Genomic DNA, 10,007 nt, shown 5'->3' on the forward strand with positions numbered 1-10,007 from the left:
GTAATGTTATAAAACAATATAACTGTCTATGCATGATTATAACTATACTTATAACACATTATAATGCCATCATAATGCATTATAAGTATGATTATAATGTATTATAGACACGGGCTTCATAGAAAGTGCTATGTTTTTGGTACTAGAAATAAATATTTTTTGTCATTTTTGGAACTGTATTGGTGAAAAGATGAACACTAAGTCCAGCAACATCGGCAAAGTTATTTTTCATTTCATTGGGTCTTTAATCTGCATAAGGTATTCCAACGTCATATTTGTACTGTTTTTAATTCATCTATATGCATGTTACGGTACACTGCCAAGCAAACAATTTTAAATCTTTTAAAAAAAGATTTTTAACCTTGTGCTGAGCGTACATGCTCTTTGTATCTGTATCTGTACTGTATCAAATACAGGTGCAGCCTGTATTTGCTGGCTGCTGGGGTTAAAGTGCCTTGAATTAGGGCTTTTTAATGGTTGTTGAGGGATGGTAGTGATTTTTCTATTCACTTCGCCCACCAACAAATGCAGTAAACGCAGAGGAATTATGTGTTGGTGGCACTGATATAGAGACACGCTGACAACTTGCATAGTTGTTATGCAATATTACACAACACTGCTGTCACACGCTGTGACAGCAGATCTTAACCTCTGAACTCGGGCATTATATAGGATGATAAGACTGCATGTGTTGTTACATAAGTGCCTCAAGTTGTCCATCTCTTCACACTTAGAAGACAAAAACTACATTCAATTCATGCCAGGGATGGTATGCTAGAAGCAGAAAAAACTTTATTTTCTTTATTGGAAGAATAAATGCAGGAATTTGTCTTGGTAGCTTTGGTGCAGAAACCCATGACGGGTGTTGCCTCTGGACCTACATCTGTCCTCTGACATTCGTATTAATCCTGACAGTCTAAATAATACCCTAATTTCCTCTCTTGCCTCTGTACTCTGTTTTCCTTAGGGTGGAAAAACACTCCAACAATTTCTTGCAACAGTTTGTAACTAATAAAAGTTGAGATGAGCAGGATAGCCTAGTAGTTGGAGATTGTTCTGTACCGGAAAGGTCCTAGAAGGTTTGATCCTTCATCATGCAAAGTATCCATCCATCCATCTACAGCTCTAAAACCCACAAATCTGATGTACAAAATGATGTTATTAACATTGCCACTGACAAATGTCATGCTCAGGGATCAGTAGAGAATCACATAAAATCTAATCGACTACGGGTCAGGTCATGTGTTAACTAAGTCACTGTGACTTAGGGTGAACTAGGCTCAGATTAGCACATCTACTGTATGATTCTTCATGCATACAGGTTCCTGTATCTCTGTTATCTCATTCATATTGTCAATAAACAAAAGCACACGTCTTTAAAGAATCTGGTGCTCTTCTTTAAAAAATGGTGTGTGTGTGTGTGTAACCTAAAACTACTCACATATGCAGTCACATTTTTAAACCCAGTCACATTTGACATTTGAGCTGTTGAATCTTCCTATCCTCTTCCAAAACTTTTCCATGTACACTTGACTGTACCTCGACTGAGTTAGTCAAAGATCGCCTCCCTGTATTGAATGAATTCGTTAGAAATAATCAATACCTCATAATCAACTGGCTCTGTTCCAAACTAATTAAAGACTAACTAAAGAAGAAAGAAACAGTAGTCTCTCTCCTGTAATGTAGACACAACTCTTGCCAATCAAAACATGACTTGAGTGGTTTTATTATTTCTATTACTTGGTAGAGAACTTTTGTTTCAAATTTAATTTAGTAATAAAGATATTAACATATATATGAAAATGATTCATTCAAACAGCAGTAGCAAAAGCATTATTGCAAGAATACAGACAGTTGTCCACTGTCCACTCAAACTTAACTTGTTTATGAGTTGAACATTTGTCTGAGGAGGCAAAAATCCAATTTGGTGTTTGAGGTGTATCCATGCATAAAACATGCTGCTGTTGAATTCAAACTTCACATCCTCAAAATGTCAACTTTTCAGGAGTTGAGATAAACAGACCATGGATTTTTGAACATTTATCATGATTTTTGAATGGGATTCATGGGCCACAGGGTCATAAAACTTGCTCTAAAGAAACAAGTCAACCTTCAAGTAAAACCTTAAAAAACATCAACACTGGAGTTATGACGTATTTCCGTGTCAAGTGATTTGCAGAGAAGGAATTTATTGAGTAATGGTTCCCCATAGAACAACTGAGGCAAAGAGTTATACGATTCTTGACACATACAGGCCTCCATGTCAGTGAGGCTACAGACACACTCTGCTCCTTGCTAGCCGCCTCTCTAAACAATCTCTGCCCACTCTCATCCAAACCCGCTCATAACACCACCCCTAGTCCATAGCTCACCTGTGTCATCAGAGAGCAACGAGCGGGGCTCAGAGCAGCCGAGAGAAAATGGCGCAAATCCAGAGATCCCACTGACCTCAGTGACTATCAGACTCTCCTATCTGCATTCTCCTCCCATCCAAAAAGTGCCAAGACCACTTATTATCAGGAGAAAATCAGCAGCGCCAAAGACACGCAGAAATTATTTTCAGCGTTTAACTCACTCGTCAACCCTCCACCACCTCCAGCCTCAACTTTGCTCACTATTGACCACTTCGCATCCTTCTTTACTGATAAGGTTTCTACCATCTAATCAGTTCTCTGAGCCTGACCAACTCAGTATGCTGCAGTAACAGGACCTCACTCCTCTCATTTTCCCATCTCACCGAGGAGCAAGTCTCCAAACTTCTGCTTGACTCTCGTACCACTACCTGTCCGTTGGACCCCATACCCTCCAACATCCTGCAGGCCATTTCGCCCACACTTATCCCTGCAGTCACGCACATCATCAACTCCTCACTTACAACGGGTGTGTTCCCCACTGCTTTTAAGCAAGCCCGGGTTACCCCGCTGCTAAAGAAACCTACACTCAACCCATCTCAGGTTGAAAATTACAGGCCGGTTTCACTCCTCACCTTCCTTTCCAAGACACTTGAGCGCACAGTCTTTAATCAAGTCTCTGAATTCCTCTCTGAGAACAACCTGTATGATCCTAACCAGTCTGGCTTCAAACGCGGACACTCTACCAAGACTGCGCTCTTGTCTGTAGTGGAAACACTGCGATCAGCTAGAGCTGCCGGTCAGTCCTCTGTTCTAATGTTGCTTGACCTATCGGCTGCCTTTGACATGGTTAACCACCAAATCCTCCTCTCCACACTCGCTGAGCTTGGCTTCTCAGGATCTGCTCTCTGCTGGTTTTAGTCCTACCTCTCAGGGAGATCCTTTAGAGTGTCTTGGAGAGGGGAAGTGTCTAAATCAACAACTCGTGCAAAATGCTGCCGCCAGAATACTAACCAGAACTAGAGAATTTGACCACATTACTTCAATCCTAACCTTCCTTCACTGGCTCCCAATTCAAGCCAGATCTGACTTTAAGGTGCTTCTGTTATCTTATAAATCGTTACATGGGCTTGCACCATCATATCTATCCGACCTCATCATCCCTTATATTCCCCCTCGTGCCCTCTGATCGCAGGACGCTGGCTACCTGACTGTCCCTAGAATCAAGAAAAAATCAGCAGGCAGTAGAGCGTTCTCCTACCGAGCTCCCTATCTCTGGAACCAGCTGCCTCTTACAGTCAGGGAAGCTAATTCTGTCGAAATCTTCAAATCTAGACTCAAAACCTATTTATATACTCGCAATCATATGACCTACCTTAGCACCCTTGGCTTGGGTTCGACACAGTCTATTCTCTTACCCTAGCCTAGACAGTATTTATATAGAAATTTGCCTTTGGGAACATAGCATAGGCCTGCCTCCTGGTTACACTGTGTCCAATCACTTTCTATCTCATGTCTGTACGAACGTGTCTGTGCCCAAATACGTCTGGGTTTTGTGCTGCTTCTGCACAGCTGTGTGCGTGTGTGTGTGTGTGTGTGTGTGTGTGTGCGGCTGGTTTTCTCCAATCTTTGTCAGATTCCCGTGCAGTCTTCTAGCTGTCAGCAGACGGGTACTGCCCTGGGTCTGATGGTCAGCGGCACTGGCCTTAGTCCCATCCCTGATGCTGCTCCCACCTATCGTGTCTCTGACCCTGTGTGTTCTGTGTGCAGCTGTTTCTCCCCTTCCTCTGTACGTGTGTGTGTGTTTGGGTGTGTTGTGTGTGTGTACACGGCTTCCTCTCTCTCCTCTTCTCTGACTCCAGTGCAGTGTTCTTCGTGGCAGTGACGGGTGCTGCCCTGGCTCTTCGTCGTCAGTGCTGCCTTGCTCTTCCCTGCTGAATTTTTAGCGCTGACTTCATCCCCTTCTCATCGCCGCATGCCGCCTCTCCTTCTTTTTGTCTCTCTGTTTTCTCCTGTCATTATTGTAACCCATGACTCAGTCAGTGTTTTGCCTGGCACCTATTGCACGCTAAGCCGTCCCCGGGGGTGTGGGGGGGATCCCTATTTGCCTCAGCCTGCCAAAGGTTTCTTCCAAGTTTTCCTACTAAGGTTTTTCTTTGGAGTTTTTCCTTGTGTGCATTAGGGTCTAAGGCTGGGGGTGCCGGGTAGGTTAGGCTGTAGAAGAAAATATTGTCTTGCTAAAATCTGTTCTTGCCTACCTTGTGTTTTTCGCTATGCTTGTCCTATATAATTTTGTTCACCATTGATTGTGTTTAGTTAGATCTAGCTAGACACATTCTCTGTAAAGTCCTCTGAGACATGCTTGTGACAAAGGGCTATATAAATAAACAAACTTTACTTGACTTGACCCACTAATACGTCATCATTTCGCGAAAATTTGTTCCACCCCTAGTTGGCGTCGAAAGCCAAGATTTACACACATGACAACATTATACAATGTATTGTCAAGATTACAAGAAGGATGGATGTGTTTCATGATAAAGTTTCCCTGAACACTGATAAAAAGCTGAAAAAATTTAGGAAGTTTAGGAATAATCAATTAATCCAATATCCAAGTCTACAGCAAGACTCCAGGACATAAATATGTAATACAGAGGAAAGCAAGAGCAAACAAAAACAACACAGATACTGAAGACACACAAGGGACGTTTGTGTCCTTGGCTGAAAACATAAACTGCTTCCAAAATGAGGCATCCACCAAAAAAAACAGAGACACCTATTCTTCCAAGATTATAGCACAACAACAAAACAAAATATGGTACTTTTTAAAAGAGAGTACTGAACTTGGTAACTTGAGTCATTAGTTTCCAAACTGTTAACACTCACAGTCTGGATCCTCTATATTTTACATAGTATATACTGTAATAGGCCCTTGTTTAAAATAGATATGAATGTTTTTGTAATAGTTTTTAAATAGAGCACTTCACATTTATGAACTCCTGGCCTCTGAAATAAGAGCATGTGAGGCTATTTTCAGCTGGTTTAAATATATTATCTGCTCTTCCGCTGACTACTGGGCACCTCATGCAGTTGTCCAGTAAAACGTTAATCTCAGTATGATCTTTGATCTGTATTGTAAAAACATGCCTTTGGACACTTGCAAGAAAACTGGTAGATTGACTTAAATAGACTGAACCTATAGTGGATCTGAATGTTCAACTTCTACTTGACAAGTTCAGGCTCGTGTTCTGCTTTATTACAAACTTTAGGCTTGCTTTTACTTCAACTCTGTTCTATATATATATACTGTATATATATATACATATATATATATACAGTATATATATATATATATATATTTTTTTTTTTCTTTTTTTTTTTTTCTTGGTTTAATAATTCTGTGCATTTGCCCCTTTTCTTCTATATTTGTTGTTCACATTTTCATTTATTGCAAAAAGAGTATGATTGAATATATGTTCTTGACATTTTTTTTACACTTCCCAATAATAAACAGATTATTAAAAATAAATAAATAAATAAAAATAATTCCAGTGTATGCTGCTGTATGTTGATAGCACAACTGACACATCTTGCTGCATGTCAGTTCTAGTGTGATCAAATAAATTAATCAGCCCCGCTTTTGCATGTTAGGTCTACTGCTTTTCCATGTTCATTTGTTTGGTCGACTCAGTAGCAATAGAGAGGTGAAGTCTGATGTCATTTTCTGGGCAGGGGAAGTTCGCCTTTCCACCATTTGGTGTGTAGTCCAAAGTCCAAAAACTCATAGTGCAATTTAGTGACATCAACTAATCTTTATACATTAACACAATGTGTATAGATGCGTTTGTCAATTTCAACTTAAAAGTGCTTGTTATGAACTTCATGACTTCAAAAAAATCACGAGTTCACATCTTGTGACTTAAAATGACGAGTTGAAAGAACACCTTATAAAGCATTCACTAAACTCAACACTGTTAGTTTATTAGCAGACTTCCCAGTATGCATTGCATTTGGTTTAACTCTCCAGAAACTCTTCCTTCTTTTGGTTTGAGTAAAAGGTAAAAGGAAGTAAAAGGATAGAGACTTGTTATGTATGTATGTTTGGTGAATAATAGGTCAATTTCTGATTAAAAAAAAACAAAAACCATGATAAAATCTACTATCTATCTTATCTATGTATCTGGGAATTCACAATCAAGTAAGTGCATTGCAGCTGCATACTATATGCTGATCTGTGTGTTAATCATGTGATACAAGAGGAACTTGAACTTAAACCTAGCAAACCTTGTGAAAAAATAAATAACACTGGATTTCAGTTCATCAATTAATGCATTCAACTTGGAAACACGAATCAGCATGACTAGACATTTGTTGATTGAACTTATTGTCCTAAGTTCACTCAGTTAGATTTTCTACATTAGAGCAACTAACTAATGATGTTTGACCTAACTATTCAGTACTACTTCAGTCAACTCACAATTTTAAGGCAGCAAGGAAACTTATGTTTTTAAGTTGAACCGCCTCAATATTTTTTGCAGTGGCATGGAAAATCTGAATGGGATTTACAAGACATGCCAAAAATAACATCTGAGGTACACAGAGGCTCACTAGCTCACTACATTTTGTTCCATGAAACACACACACAGTCACACTGTCAGGAAGCAGCCGAAACCTGCTGACTCGCTTTGCTAAGGTCGACCACATCACACACACACACACACACACACACACACACACACACGCTCAAAGAAACAACAACTCAAAGAAATTAGAGAAATTGTGTGGCTGAGTTCAGAAAATAAATACAAAATAATAAATATAGCCTATATGAATTGAGTTAAATAAAAGGAGTAGCTTACATTTATTTCTACATTTATTTATAGCTTAATGTCTTCTTTAGCCTATTTATGTTCAGCATGCACCGCAGCCGCCAGCATACAAATAAATATCTTATATGCCAATTCATGGTTTTCGTTATTGATAGAGGTGTTTTTCTTTTTTATAAATATTAAAGATTATTACTGATGCCTTTTCGTCTTTATATTGTACCTGCAATGATTAGAAAATCTGTATTCATAGCCTCCACCCACTTACGCTACAATGATTATTCTAAGACAGAAAAACCACGTATTCAAGTGTGTTTGGTTCAACAATGTGAGTGAAGTAGGCTTAATTGTGTTTTACGTTCATCTCTTCTCTGAACAAAGAAAACCCAACTCTTCCACTAGATCCCGGTACTGGGTCTTACTCTAAATTATTACCAACAAAAAGTTTAAAAAATGCCATGGTGGCCTGTGAGTGAAGAGGTTGTCTCGTCTGACAGCCTTGATTGAATCTGGATCTGTTTAACAATTGATTATTTTTTGGAATTCTTCCCAATGTAAGTTGAGTCATTACATTCACATACATTTGCACTAGGAAATACGGTCAGTTCAATAATGTCTAAATGCTATACGGGCGACGCATAGCATCCTGGCGCTCGGCCAAATTCATACGCCACGTCATCATTCATTCAGTTTGTTTGTGATATGTGACATTCACTATCGAAACCACATATGTCATCAATCACCAAGCATGGCAGTCATATCCTAACCTCAGTCGTCATCTGTATTGTTTTCCTGTGTTGTAACCACCTGCGTTCATTCAACATTTCAATACACTTTCTGAACTCTATAAACTGGACTTTGCCTTGTGTTTGATAGCTACCTCTGAACCCAGTGAGTGGGCATCAAATTAACTAGCAAAATTAATCATTTCTAAAAATTAATCATTGATATCATGGTGTTATCCACTGTCTAATTTCATGTTCTAGCCAGGTATGTGGCAAAGAAAAAGAATACATTTAAAAAAACATGAGCCAATAGCAGGAGCAGGAGGACTCCCATGGGAAAGAGTTTCATTTTTCTACAATATAAAGATAGAGAGGAGAAATCACCCTTCAGAACTGGGGTGGCAATGCACACCTACTTCTCTGTGAGCTCTCAAATAAAGAACTAATGGTGTCTCCAAATGAAGAAAGTGGGCGGCTTGCCCAATGCAGACATGAGAGGTCATGATGACCTGTAAGGTTAACAATTGAGGGAGTAGACACCAGACCCCGAGACAAGTAAACAATGGTGTATTGGCAAGGAGGAAAGTTTGGGGGAAGATCAGAAGGAGGGACTTTCCAACTAAGCCCACAGTGGGAAAGGTCAACAGAATGGCATAAAAGAAGATGCACTGAAGCGCTAAGGCAGTTGCTCCATGGACCAGCTCGGTTTACGTGTACTCTGTGTGATTTTGCAGTAAACCTATATCATATTGAACTCTACTGAATCTGTTTGATTATTTGATTACTGAGCAATTCAAAGTGTGGTGGAAGACCTGAAGACATCTGGCCCAGCTTAAGGTTTTTCTTCCACATACCGTTTGCTTTCAACGTACCTCCTACTGTTTGTTTTTTGTTTTTGTTTTTTTACATATTTTACATATTGTAATGATGTAGTGCAGGTTAACCTCTAGTAGAATGAAGAGTATTTTCTATATCCATTAGCACAGTATAAACTTTGCAAGGTTGCAAAACATATACCTAGGCCTATTTAACATTATTCAACACATTTTTTTTTTCATTTTAGCTTACTAATGCTGTTTAGACAAAAGCACAAACAAAGAGTAAATTACATAAGGGATAATGCCCGACGAGGTGTCCATTATCAGGAATTAATGGACGACGGAGCGCATCGGACGGTTGCCTCCGCGGAGTAATCAGATTGCATGAATTATTCCGTTCTTTTGTATTTAGGTCTAATATGAATTGTCAGTAGACTCACCGAAATCATCAAAATGACAAGAAAATTATATATGACCAGTATTTCCTATCTTTACAATAAACACTACACTTTGCAGTGAAATCAATAAACACTCTTAAAGCTGAATGTCAAAACAAAATATTCCAACTTCACATTAAGTCTTCAATATTTCAACTTAAATACTTTTCCCACTTCACAAAGTGTTCAGTAATAAGACCATCAGATTATCTCTGAATTTCAAAGAAGTCCATGTTCACACTCTTTGAATAAACAAAAACAATAACTGACACAGTAGAAGAAATTTCACTTTTAACTGTGATCACGTACAAGAGCTCAAGCAAAGAAATGAAGCAAACCAGAATCCCTTAGTTGGGCAGAAAATGTAGGCTAGACTCTGTGTTCTGTGGTCTAGGAGAGAAAGCTGTAGGCGTCCGATAATGCCGCAAGAAGTTTTACCATGGAGTCTATGGAACACCCGGTGCGTCCTATACAGATGCAGAAGGGTACCTTTAGCGTTGTTATAGCTACGCCAAGGGATTTGACAAAGAGTCAACATAGGATGAGTTGGGAATGAGAATGGGTTGGTGACTCCAGAATAGAGAGTCTTACCTCTACACAATCTCTGCACACGGTCACAGCCTGGACAAAGGTCTGAACTGATCTGAATTACTGAAGGATTCTTTACATTAGATATCTGAACAGATCTGAAGAGGTTTGAACTTTGCTAGAAAACCGTTTTCAACCACATTCGCTTTTCCAGTCTTGGTGTTGAACCCAGCAGACACGGTGTGACTCTTTTCAACAGAGGCTATAGGTGACAGAGCCAAGAGAACCTTGCTGGTCCAGTGGATAAAGAGACTGTCTTGTA

The sequence above is a fragment of the Centroberyx affinis genome, unplaced genomic scaffold (genome assembly GCF_046629955.1).
Source record: "Centroberyx affinis isolate AG114_WGS23_722 - 3 ecotype Tasmania unplaced genomic scaffold, CSIRO-AGI_Caff_v1 ptg001252l_1, whole genome shotgun sequence".
Taxonomy (NCBI): Eukaryota; Metazoa; Chordata; class Actinopteri; order Beryciformes; family Berycidae; genus Centroberyx; species Centroberyx affinis.